The sequence below is a fragment of the Canis aureus genome, chromosome 23 (genome assembly GCF_053574225.1).
Source record: "Canis aureus isolate CA01 chromosome 23, VMU_Caureus_v.1.0, whole genome shotgun sequence".
Taxonomy (NCBI): Eukaryota; Metazoa; Chordata; class Mammalia; order Carnivora; family Canidae; genus Canis; species Canis aureus.
In genome coordinates, this window is record NC_135633.1 from 39,929,041 (window position 1) to 39,942,465 (window position 13,425).

General features: G+C 40.5%; 1 long non-coding RNA gene across 1 annotated transcript in view; it reads right to left on the reverse strand.

Moving 5' to 3' along the window:
* The window catches only part of LOC144295032 (uncharacterized), a 50,731-nt gene extending 41,736 nt beyond the window's left edge, over positions 1-8,995 (reverse strand). Inside the window, exon 1 of the long non-coding RNA XR_013362376.1 lies at positions 8,447-8,995. This is a non-coding gene — a long non-coding RNA (uncharacterized LOC144295032). The remainder of the gene's footprint in view (positions 1-8,446) is intronic.
* Between the last annotated feature and the right edge of the window lie 4,430 nt (positions 8,996-13,425).

The window sequence follows — 13,425 nt, forward strand, 5'->3', positions numbered from 1 at the left end:
ATTGAAAAATTACATTGAACCAATTTCTTTCATTTGGAGTCTTAGGATATATATGAAACTAGAATAATAGAAGAGAAAATGGGGGACTTGGGAAAAAGGAACAAAACAGTACAGCTTAGTTCTAAGCCACCAATAGTTCTGAAATGGGTATCTGGTTTTACAATAGGATTTTCCATATGGAGTTTAGGCCTTAACTCTTCCGATGTAATGTTTGAAAACATTTTGTATGGGACCGAGCACAGCAAAGGTTTGTAATGGGAACTGGTGTAAGAGGCATGAATATGAGTGTGGCAATACTAACAGCACTCATCTCTGGTTACAATGTCCATCATCCTTGCCAACCACAAGAAAGGCCTTAGTGCCTTGGGGACAATGGGCAAGTTCTAGCATTATTGTGTTTCTCTCTGAGCCTTTGTCAATTCGGAGCTTCTGTCTCACATTTATCTCATTGGCAGCCCGCTACACACCTGCTAGGCATGCGAATTTGTCACAAAGCTCAATGTCCGGGGAGTCAGAAATAAAAATTCATGTCTAGAAGTAGAGGCTGCAGGTCCACTTTGAGCAAATATTCACTATTATGGGTAGAGTTCCCTTCAGTAGCAACTTTGAGATGTGCAAATATAGTGAGACATTTATTGAATTAAGGGAAGGAAGAATAGGATCTCCTGAGGTTCAAAATAGGCTATCTCTTTAATTACCTGCTGGCATACAGAGCTGGCATCTCTTTCTCCTGTGCTTTCTCCAGCAAACCTAATACCTGGTTCAAAGCCTATCTATCATGCCATCTCTGAGACTTTAATCCTCTGTATTCTCCTACACAGTAGCAGTCAGGACTTCTTAATTTTCAAGGAAAAAGTAGCTTTGGCCAAAACAAGGATTTCAATATAAGGATAAAGGGCAAATTCAGAGAAATGTCAGTGCTGCTGTATCTCAAGAAGATACCAATGCCAGGAGGAGAAAATCGAATGACCTGTTTCTTTATCTCTGCTCTTGCTAACATGTCTGTCTGTCTCTCTTTTTCCACATTGATGTACTATGTTTCAATTATTCAAGTCCATATGAAGGGATTCCTTTCTCTATAAAGTTGGAATGATAATACATGATGAAGACAACTGTGATTATGATAATGCTGCTGCTGCTGATAAAATACCTATTTTCTGGGCCTAAATACAAGGGTAATACATATCCAATATGACTGTTGTAAATACTGGACAAAATCGTCTATGGAGAAATTTAGCCAATTTCTGACCCACAGTAATTTAAAAGCCAAGTAAGGGTTTGATCACAGAGGGCTTTGCATCCTGTGTCAACAGTGGCATTAATGAGAATTTGTTAAACACTTACTGTGTGCCAGGCAATTTTTGAATGGCTCTTGGTAAATTATCTTCTTTAATACTTTAATACTCTGCATAACTGTATGAGTTGGGTGCTATCTGTGGGACCCAGGAAATTTAACAAAAATCCCCTACCCCTGGACAAGCAGAGCAGGACTAACTCCATTTTGTGCTGCACCCGCCACCTCCTGTGTGACCCCCACATAACCTGCTTATTGCTTAAGGTGCTCCCTACCCTAGTCAAGCCGCTGGGCACACCCTAATCGGAAATCGGCTCATAACAACGTAACCCTGCCTTGTGCCCACCAAAACTGCGTGCTGATTCTGACCAAAGTAATAGGCCAGCTTAAGTGGATACTATAGGGTACTGTGCAACTTTCTGTGTATCCCATTGGCCACTGGCCCCTATAAAGCTGCTACGCCTCTTAGCCTCGGGGTCCAAGTCCCTGCTCCGTTGTGTGGGGTACACTTGGACCCAAGCTCGAGCATGTAAATAAACCCTCGTGTGTTTGCATCGGTGTCGGCTCCTTGGTGGTTTCTCGGATTCGCAATCTTGTGCACAACACTATCATTATCCTCATTGTCCAGATGAGGAATCAAAAATATAGAGATGTAAGTAGGTAGATAGTAGAATCTGGAACTGAAGCCTATCAGTCTGACTCAAGGGGTTGTATTCTTAACCTCTATGTCACACTGACTCTCAAATGGAATTTGAACCCAAAGATAGTGGTGATCTTTTTTTTTTTAAACCTGAGCAGGGAGCCCAAAATGGGGCTCAATCCCAGGACCCTGAGATCACGACCAGAGCCAAAGGCAGACGCTTAACAGACTGAGCCACCCAGGTGTTCCAACAGTGTGATCTTGGGTGTTTTAACCAATGAAATTTTAGAAACAACTTGAAACAGATTTGGTTTTTATAAAGATCACTTAGATGATAAAATTGAGAATACCTGAGGATACAAAGGTCAGCTCTCAGCATTGCTAGTAAAACTAAGCATAAAAATAATTCTGTGCCAAGAAATTTGAAATATATGTGCCTCAAAATAACCTAGATAAATATATCACAGCCCTGAAACCATTTGATGATTTTAAAGGGTTCAGACCAAGGTTACCCTACATGTTGGTTCTTTAGAAAGCATTAGTTCTCCCTCTTTTCTCCTGTGAGGCAAAATCTAGCTTAATGGCAGGACTAAGGACTTTTGAATTACTGACAGCATGCCAAGCCTTGAGATAAAACATTCTTGGATTCCTGAAGAGATCAGTCAGATATTCAGCATTTCCAGGATCAGATTGAGAGTGAGCTCCAGAGGGATACATGAGGCCTGAGTTTAAATATCTCTGAAGCACAAGCATGCAAAGCAAATGTCTGTGTGCTGCAAATTCTATGTCCTAACAACTGCAACTCAAAGAAAGTCGAATGGACTCAAAATATTTCATCTTCATACCAGGCACAGTCCCAATTTCTATTTGTAAATTGATAAAAACCAGATTTCTCTCAGTACTTGGCCTTCACTTCTCAATTTCTCTTCTTCCTCTCTCTCTCCTACACATACGCCCACATAAACACATGTGTATACATGCATACATACAAAAACACATATACAGGTATATGCCTGCATACTTTAGTGATTAATTTTCCTTCAATAATATTGAATTTAAACTGAACTGGATCTGGACTGGAAATTCAGCTCCAGACAATATGGATATGAAATTGTTCCCTTTCATTAAACTCAGAATATTCTTTGGTTCCTCATACTTTTTAATGATTTATTTTTATGTTTTAGATTCCTTCAAAGTCTGCATAGGGTCTCCCTCTATAAGTAAGTAATAGACTCAGGACAACCAAAAACAGCTTTTTTATTTCTTGTAACCAAGTCTGTTTCATTATAGTTTAGTCTATCTTTGCTTTTATAAGGATGAAGTCTTGCTGTTCTGGTTACAAAAAGAAAGAAGTCCATCTTTTCTCTCCTTGGCAATCAGCCTATTTTTCAGAGGTGAGGCTGTTGACCTAGATACTCTGCGGTGATCTGGTCACTTCCCCTAACTATACTTCAAGATGTTACTAAATGGAATATTACTCCATTATATAACCGCTGGATGATCTCTAAGTATATTCCCATCCTTCACAATTCAGAATGTCTGTGCAGTTATCAGAGATCAACATGATGCTTACATAATGAGTATTCCCCATGGATTCACTCAAGACCCAGAAATAAAGTCTGACGAATAAGGCACTTACGGCATTTTATATAAGTGCATGAGGTAAGGATGGTATGCAAAAGGCAGAGAGGTTTCGAATCCACCACAAAAGAACTACAGAGATACTAGCATTTTTGTTAATAGATTTTGTAATCATATTTAGAATAGGTTATCCCAGAATATTTATAATGATCACAAAGTCTTGCTGAGCAGGTTTCCTCCTTCTTTGCCCTGATTTGCTATTATCCAGCACAAGAGAAGAATTATTTTTCCTCTTTATCTACATATCCACACATGACATGCTGGAGTGATTATTTTAGAGTTTATGTTATTGCTTCTCTCCAAAACAATCTTAGAATTTTAGCAGAGATTAAATCAAACAATTATTTAAAGATATCTAAATAGTAGATGGGGCTATTCGTATCGTTCAACCAACAAATATTTTTTTTTGAGCAGCAATTAGGTATTAGGAATTGTGCTAAGTGTGGAAAATGTATCATCTAAGTTCTACATTTCCTCAGGATAGAGAGAGTCAAAGGACAATGCTGTTTCCACTCTAATAATGAGAATAAGCTGGATACTATACAAAACCATAGAAGTTTTAAAATTTATTAGAGAATGGAGGCCATGAACTGAAATGCACAAGGTGATGAGCCTCTCTGATGAGAGAGCAGACCCACCTTCAACAGAGCGGTGAGAGGGAGAGGGAGCTACCATAAATGTGGATAAAAATAAAGTAGATGGAATTTTAATTAACTTTTAAATGCTGGGGCATGGAGATCTCTGCATCCCCTCACTGACTCTTGCCCTGGGCCTTCACAGAGTGCTCACAAGAAAGGCTGAGGACAGAGAAGAGGAAATAAAAGAGAAGCTCTCAGTGGTGCCATGCAAATGGCTATCTAAGTGAGGGGAGGAGAGGTAGCCTAGAGGGGGGCCTGCTGCATCCCAGGCCCAAGCTGTGGGGAAGGCAGTCATGGCTGGAGGAAGGGCAGGAGTACTGCAAGAGATCACTCCTCCTGAGAGGCAGGCACAGGACCCACCTGGTCTAGAGAACTGCAAGGAGCCTGCCAGTGCTCAGGTCTCTTACCAATTACAACAAAGCATCACTGCTATGGGGAATTTGAGGACTGCCACGCACAGAGGATAACTACATAGGTGGGTACACAGTAGATGGGACAAACAGAAAGTAAACACCAAGATGCCAGACTCAAATCCAGCCATTTCAGTACCTATACTAAGTATAAATGGATTCAACACTCTAGCAAAATTCAAGGATTGCCAGGCAGGATTAAAAAAAAAGATCCACCTATATACTGTTTACAAGTAACACATAAAAACACAAACAAGTTGAGTGACAAATAAATAAAATAATACACTTTTGAACCTTAAATATAAGTAAGATGATGTAACTTGTGATACAAGAAGTTGCCCACGTGATAACACCCTGCCTTTGGAATCAATCAACCTTTCACTTTTAACACATTGATATCCTTAAATACAATGTATCTCCATTTCTCTGCCATACTTTGTCATGCTTTGTCATTTTCACTGCAAAGCATCCATGTATTTTTCCAATTGTTGATCATTAGCCTGATATAAGCAACCGAAATTAAGTGCATCAAATTCATCAAAGTTTACAATCTCATTAGGGAAGCATGATATGGAAACAGATAATGAATGTTCAAAGATTTGGTAAGAGGGACTGTTAAAGGTTTATGGAAAAAAAAAGTCTGATAAGGATGAAGGTGAGGCAGACAATACTTTGAAGAAACCAACAGTCTCCTAATCAATTTCACGATTTCCAGTCATCCCTTCCTCTTAAATTTTCGATAACAACAGATAAAAATATTAGCAAAATAACAATTTTATTATATTATTTCCCTGTACAAAACTGTTCTCCTTGCTGACCTATCTTCACCAGCAGAGGTGTCTGTTTAGTATAGTTAAAATACAATGTATGTGGGGTGAAACTCAGGCCCAAACTGCAGCCTTTCTTCCTCTCCAGAGGCTTCAATACTCACTCTTCTGGACTGTATCCCTCAGAGCCCTGACTCAATTCCCTGGGTCCAGATACCATACTTACCCATTATTCTGCTGGGTCATGACATTATACCTACCTACTTAATCCGGACACTAACTAGAAATCGTTTGCCAAAATTGAGAACCATGTTACTGCCCACATTCGTGCCATGTTCTGTCAATTACAGAAGATGTCCCCTTAGATATCAATGGTGCCTAGATCACATGACCATGTTTCCTTGTAGTCCATATACTGGATTGATGCTTCCCTTTATCCCACACCAACCCACCTTCAAGACCTTAGACTGTTTCCCAAGAATAAGTTTATATAATATCGTTCCATTTGCCTCTTTCTTTGCCTGCTTCTAATCTCCCTTCTTCAAGAAAAAGAACCAGGGATGATGGGAAGCAATATGCACAGAATTGAATTTAGCCAGAATCATCATCAAACTGAAAGACAGTGAGTTAATGCTATAGGCTTTTAACATAGAGGATAAGTATGTCCTCATCTCAATACAAAGAACCCATTTAGAGATCTCAAAGCACTAAATGATATGAGGTCATGGTTTAGAGGGCAGTGAATTAGAGGCAGGAGATCCTGGTTAAAACGAATTTTCTAGAAAAAAGGAATGTGGGTATCAACATATTTATGACACTAAGATATACTTACTTATGGGCATATAGGTAGACACTCAAGTCCACACTTGTTTTAAGATAACAGATCAGTCATGAGTAGGATGATTACCTTCAAAAATAGTTCATGTACTAATGCCAGGAAAGGTATAAATAATTATCCAAGTCATTATTGGCTAAGAGGAGTATATTTTCTATCAAGTACAGTTAAAGGAAGAATTACTACCTCACTGTCCACTACACTGCATTTCAGATAATAAACACTGAAAATAATGTAGCAAAGTGGAGAGAAAATAGGCTCAAATCTAAAGCCCTGGGTTCAAGCACTGATTCTTCCAAATACCCTGAGTCAGGCTTTTGGTCTCAAGGAATCTCAGTTTTTGTATCTGTAGAGTGGGCTGTTAAAATTTGTCCTATCCCATAGGTTGTTTGGAAGAATAACATAAATGTTACACTAACATGCAAAACATAATTAATTTGTTTATTGTTACTGCCATTTGGACAGGCACGGTATCTCATAATGAGGTTAATATAATGTCTTATTTTTAACATGTAAATGACCACTGATGTTTTACATCCTTCCTTAACACAGGAGATTTGAAGACCAGGTTTTGAAGCCAGGGTTTTGGGCAGAGTCCAAGATAATTCAGCTGCCAGCTACAAAACTACAGCAAGTGCCAGAAACACTATTCATTTTTGAGTTGGGAAAGTATCTTTGCCAAAACATGTCTTAAGGGTTTTTATAGTTCTTTTCCACGTGTCACTATGAAAATGTTATTTTTCATATCTCATGTTTGAATGGGGCTGTCAGGATAACAAGTATCAACTCTTTTCCAGGCCTGGGAAATTGATCCAGTTAAACTGAAGCTACGGAGGAGGAGTAGTTTAGGGAATCCAGTGATTTCTTACTTAAGCCATGGGCAATGCAGACTGAAATTAGCACAGGCATCAGGTTTCTAGTTGATAGCTGGTATTCCCAAGTCAGCTTCCTCAAAGGTGGCTCCCAGACAAACATCCCAGAAACTGGCATCAACACTTGGGAAGACACGGCAGTTGGGGAAATGTTTGAAATATGTGACATTAATATTTCAAACATAATTAATTAACATAATTAATCATGTTATAACTACTTAGAAAATGCCATTGTTACTCTCAGCCATCTTCATCTCATGGCCACATGAGAAAAAGGAGATTCGTTCAAAGCAGACCACAACATCTAAATTCTAAATGACTAGAACTGAAGATGGTTTGGGGAGGAATTAGAGCTCTGAACTGATGTGCACAGGCCCCTGTCACTTCCAGGACCTGCACAGCAATGCCTTCCTGACCTTACACTGCCATCCTGTGCATAAGCAGGGACCTTAAAAGGTTGAAATGGTAGAATCAATAGGTCTGAGTTTCTTAGGACTGGTGTGAAACTTTAATAAATGAAAATACCTGGAAAGCTGTAGGACAGGACTGAAACATTTTCAAGGGATTCAATCCTCCAAGATCATATTTTAAAGAACAACTGATAGATATTACTGCAAATACAACTGTTTTGAGTTTACATCCTACATACTTGCATACCACAATAAACCACTTACATCCTATTAAGAACTTTTGATATTAGTCAGATACGAAGCTATGCCCTTCCTAATATTTGTCATTCAAATTTGTGTATCCCTACTGGCCAAGAAGATTTTGCTGAGTTTAAATTTCTGCAGCCTTGCATTCTGAAAACCACAGTTTACTGAAGGTGCATTTTCATACTCTAGCCTTGTCTGCCATTAAATACTCCTGAGCTATGGGAAGTCAGCTGACGACTAAGCAGGGGTGTGGCATAGTCACCACTGCTATGGTAAGGACTGGAAGAGGTAAAGGTGGGAGTAGAAGGGGATTCAGGAGGCTGGAGCAGTGATGCAAGTTATATAACTCATGAGAACATAAGGCCACACATGTGGACAGACAGATATAATCAGTCTTCAGAAGTGAGAACTAGTAGGAAGTCATGACTAATTGAACATTGGGGGTGGGAAAGAAGAAGGAATCAATAACAATATCATTTCTGATTTTGGAACTTGGTGAATGGTGGTGCCCTTCAACAATGGAGAAAAGCTTATTTGTATGATGATGTATTCAGATTTGTGCATTTTACACTTGCTGATGTATCTTTGTACAAGTGGGAAGTGAGATAATCTGGTTTAGAGTTATGTCAGGCATTTTTACGTTGGCCTCAAAGAGCCCCACCTCCTGGCCTCCAGGCTTTCTGTATAACTCACCTTGAGGAATCTGCTTCTGCCAGAAGAATAGGGGAACATTGAGGAGATATCTCTTCCATGATTAGATTACAAAGACTGGCTCCTATCTTGGTCTCTCCATTGCCTTCATAGCTTGCGCACTTAGAGGAAGTCAGCTGCCATACTGGAGAGGCCCATGTAGCAAGGCACTCAGGAGGGTCTCTGGCCAACAACCAGTAAGCAACTGAAGCTTTTAATCCAAAAACATACAAGGAACTGAATACTCCCTACAGTTACTGCATGAGCCTTCCCCAGATGAGTCTTCAGATGAGAATGCAGACCATCAACTAACTCTCTGAGGAGAGCTCTATGAGAAGCCATGAAGCAGAAAACCCAGTGAAACTGAACCCAGATTCCGGCCCCACAGCAATTATAAGACAATAAATGTGTGTCAGTTTCAGCCATTAAGCTTCTGGGTAATTTATTTTACCACAACAGATAACTATACAGGAGGGACACCTGGGTGGCTCAGCGGTTGTGCATCTGCCTTTGGCTCAGGGAGTGATCCCAGAGTCCCAGGACTTTAAAAAAAAAAAAGATTAATTAATTAATGTATTTATTTATTCATTCATTCATTCATTCATTCATTCATGAGAGACACAGAGAGAGGGAGAGAGGTAGAGGCACAGGTACAGGGAGAAAGAAGCAGGCTCCATGCAGGGACCCCAATGCGGGACTCGATCCCAGGACTCCAGGATCATGCCCTGGGCCAAAGGCAGGCGCTAAACCGCTGAGCCACCCAGGGATCCCCAAATAAATAAATAAAATCTTAAAAGAAAGATAAGTATACATGAGCTCTGTAGATGGAGGCTAGATTGGAGACTTATCAGCATATCGATGGTTTATGCTGACAGTGAACAGCTCAACAAAAGATAATGTGTAGTGATGGGGAAAAGGAGATTGTATAAAAGCTGGAGGAATAGCAAATTTTTTAAGATTTTATTTATTTATTTGAGAGAGAGAGTATGTGTAAGAGCAAGAACACAAGCAGAGGGAGTGGCAAGCAGAGGAAGTGGGAGAAGCAAACACCCCACTGAGCAGGGAGCCCAATGTGCTGGCTTCATCCCAGGACACCCCAACCCCTCCCGCCGCATCGTGACCTGAACCAAAGGCAAACACTTAACCAACTGAGCCCCCCAGAGGCCCCTGGAGGAAATGTAAAATTAAGGAAAGACAGGAGACCAGGAACCAAGGAGAACTGCATAGAAAGGGAGATCTGAAAGATGGGAATTGCAAGGTTAGGAAAAGCATGACCCAGTATCAAATGCTGAGATACAGACTGAAAACAGCTTTTAGCAGTCAGGTGTTTTTTGCTTACTTTGATGTGAACAATTTCAAAGAAGTGACCTGGCAGAAGGAAGATTTCAACAGACTGAGGAGAAAACACAAAGTGAGAAGAGAAAAGGACCTTCTTTGAAGAAGCATAGCTGTTAAGAGAAGGAAAGAATAATGTGCTATTTGCAGTAAGATGAAAAATGGGTGGCTTTTTTATGAGGGGAGAAAGACTTGAGCGTGTGAGGGCTTCTTGGTCATGCAAATTTTGATTACATTTTCTGGTATTTATAATTAAGCTGTTAGAACAAAAACGATAAAAAAAAATAACGTTCACTCATAATCTTCCTGCCCTTTTGAAGGTACTTATTGTCCATTTGCATTTTATAGAACAAAACATTGTTTTTGTATATAGTATAAATATTTGTTAATGTTGTGTATCAGCAGCAGTTGTTTTTAATACTGCATAATGTTGTCAAGCCTGCATACTATAAACGATCTGTTTCCTATTTGTTGGACCTCTAGGTTGTTTCCAACTTTTCATGACTGTAAATAACGCTGTGATTAATTGTGCAAAGTTGCTCCAAAACAAAAACAGAGAGGTTCCTCCCAAAAGATGTTTTCTGGATGCCTGCCAAAGCAAGCACTCCTCCAGCTTCACAGGGCTCTGGGCTGAATTCAATAAAAATTCATGCAAAAACTGCAGGGGCTCTTTCTTTTTGCTTCTTTCATTATCCCAAACTTCAGAAGCCCAACAGGTGGCTAGTTCAGATATACAGAAAGAAATCACTGAGGGCCCAGATTGATGTTAAACTTTCAGTGAACCCAGTGTGTTCTCTGAACCCACCTTGAGTTGATGTCTTTCTACCAAAATTTGGAGGTATAGGAAATAGAGCAGAGGGCTTCAACCACCTTTCTTTTTTCACTTTTCTATTTTATATATATATATATATATTTGAAGAAACGCTGCTGCCCTTAATGCCTTTCTTGCCATTGCACTCCCAATAAAATAATCTACTCTCCCTTGGAGGGCCAAGTGTGCTACCAGAAAATATGTCATTCCAGCCTATAGCAATTGTTGCAAATCTGCTAAACATTAGGTTTGCCAAATCCTTTCTAACAATCGCTACCACATTTCTGGCAAGATGCTTTTTGAAAGGAGAAAGCTTTTACTGCTTTTACAGTGGTCAGCTGAAGTTCACCAGGTTTAAAATAGAGTATGTCGTACCTTTTTCCTGTTCATCTCCTGATTAACCTCTCTGTCTCTGAGATCACCCTTCTTTTATTCATCCTGGTTTAAGATGATGAAGGAATCTTCTCATCTCTCAGGGCTAGTGCAACTATGATAGTTACCTACAAAAACATAAGGAAGAAGTAAGTAAGCCCTTTACATACAATGTCTCATTCCATTCCTTGTAAGGACTGTTTTACAGATAAGGAATCAGAGAGGTTACGTACCTTGCCCTAAATCACAGAGCTCCATCTACTTGGGATTATAACCTGGGTCTCTATGTTTTAGAAGCACAGCTTTATACTTCCTCCCTCAAGATGTCCTTCCTCTGTCATCCCCAGTTCCCTTGGGGAACTTCCCTGTTGTTCTGTTGAGCAAAATTTTTGGATCAATAATTGATGGTGTTGGTTTTTCTGGAAATTGTTCCTATTATTCCCCTTATCTTTTTGTTACAGGTCATATCACATCACCTGGCATAAAATAAAGACTTTGATAAATGGTAGCTATTATTATCAATAAAAATAACTAAGTGGATGCAAAAAGTCAAATACATCTGGCAGTTGAAGTTGGTAGAGATAATGGAGAGATGGTGACCACTGGTTGACCTTCAAGCTCGATCTGGACAATCCAAATCTCACCTCCCCCCGCCTCCCTTGGAATGTGCGACCTGCCTGTTCCCACAGTGGGAGCTCTTCCAATGACATAGGCTGGAGTAAGGTGTCGTTGAGACCACCTGGATGGTACACGACTGAATCCAGGTAAGTCTTCTTAAGATGCTGGCAGGCAAGTGTAGTGACCTGCTCATCTTGTGGCTGCCCAAGATAAGCCTTGTAAGTTCTCTTGCTTATGAAATGTTCCACCTAGAGATCCAGAGTGACTTCCTTTCCTCAGTCCCTCCTTGCCCTCTGTGTACATGGGGACCAGTCTGTGAACCATCAAGGTATCTACTAGATGAAACTACTGCAGGGGGCAGGGGGCAGCAGTGCGTTCTAGGGAAGAGGAAGTCATGGTGCTGCTCCTGTGGATGGTACGAGCACAGACATGTGGAATCCTGTGCTGCACAAAATGAAGCATTCTTGAAAGCAGGCAGTGAGGAACAGAAGAGTCTCCCCACTGGTGGAAGGACTGTAGTTGTCAGATGGGGTTTTGCTGCTCTAAGACCACGATTGTAGGAATAAGACTAGCTCCCAACTCCACAGAAACCAAGACAAGCCATGAGGGCTCAGAGAGCAAATGGGGAGCTCGGTGTCCACACAGGATGGGACCAAGAGTGGGGTTATGACTAGAAGTGGAATTATCCACCTGATACAGGCCCTGGGAACCCCACTTGCCAAGCCTTTTAGACAGTTCCTCCCAGCCTATGGCTGAAAGAAAACGGCTAATATCGGCACTGTGGAATGACTACTTGCTGGGAGAAAAAGCACCTACACACACAAAAGTACACTTCACTATGCTGGGACTTGTACATCTCCAAGAGGCTGCTGATATTTTATGCAAAATTTAGAATGAGTGTGTGCTGTTTGAAATGGGAAAGAATCCATCATTTTATCAGTCTCAGAAGAGTCCGTGGTCCATGACCTTGTAAGGGCAAAGGATCAATGCTTTAAAGAAATGCTCTCTTTAAGCACAAATATTACAATCTACCTATTTTCTTGGTCAAAAGTCTGGTGAGTTGGGAACATGTGTTCACCCTCTATGGCAGAATTTTCTCGTACACCTGAGCCTCCAATCATCATTCTATCTTCCCATTTGCTTCCCTCCTGTTACAAAATACGGATTCACCAATTGCTGGCCCACCGATGAGCTCCATTCTTACTACATGGGTATGTGTCTAATAAGTTTAACATCTTTTTCAAATCATATCTGTGGGTTCCAATAGGGTGGAGGCCACTTAAAAGTGGGCTCAGTCTGTGTCCTGAAACTGAGGAGTCCAATCTCATCCCATTACTTCAATCTTCCCCACTGCCTGGGCCTTGCATGTCTTTTTCTCCCCCTCTAGATTCTTCACAGCTCAACTCACATTTCCTAAACTCTCTGGAAGCTTCTGGGATAACATTAACCCCTGGAATTTTCTTTCTCCAAAGTCTATACTACCATTAGGCGCTGGGGAAAACGTATCAGGTGGTGAGCATGCTATAGAGCAGGCTTTCTCCACCATGTCACTACTCACATCTGGGCCTGGATGATTCTTCATTGCTGACTGCAAACATGACTCCAAACATGACAACCCCAACGTCTGCTAACATTGCCAAAAGTCCCCTATGGGATAAAATCATTTCTGGTTGAGAACCATGGTGGAAGCATGATCCTCATGTATCATGTAATGTGTTAGACTCTGTACAGACTTTATTCATGGTCCTACCCTACTTTCCTACCTTTATCTTCCTTTACTTTCATTCACCCATCTAATTTGAACTTATTTTGTACTGTACCTTTACCTTTACAAAGCACTTGAAAC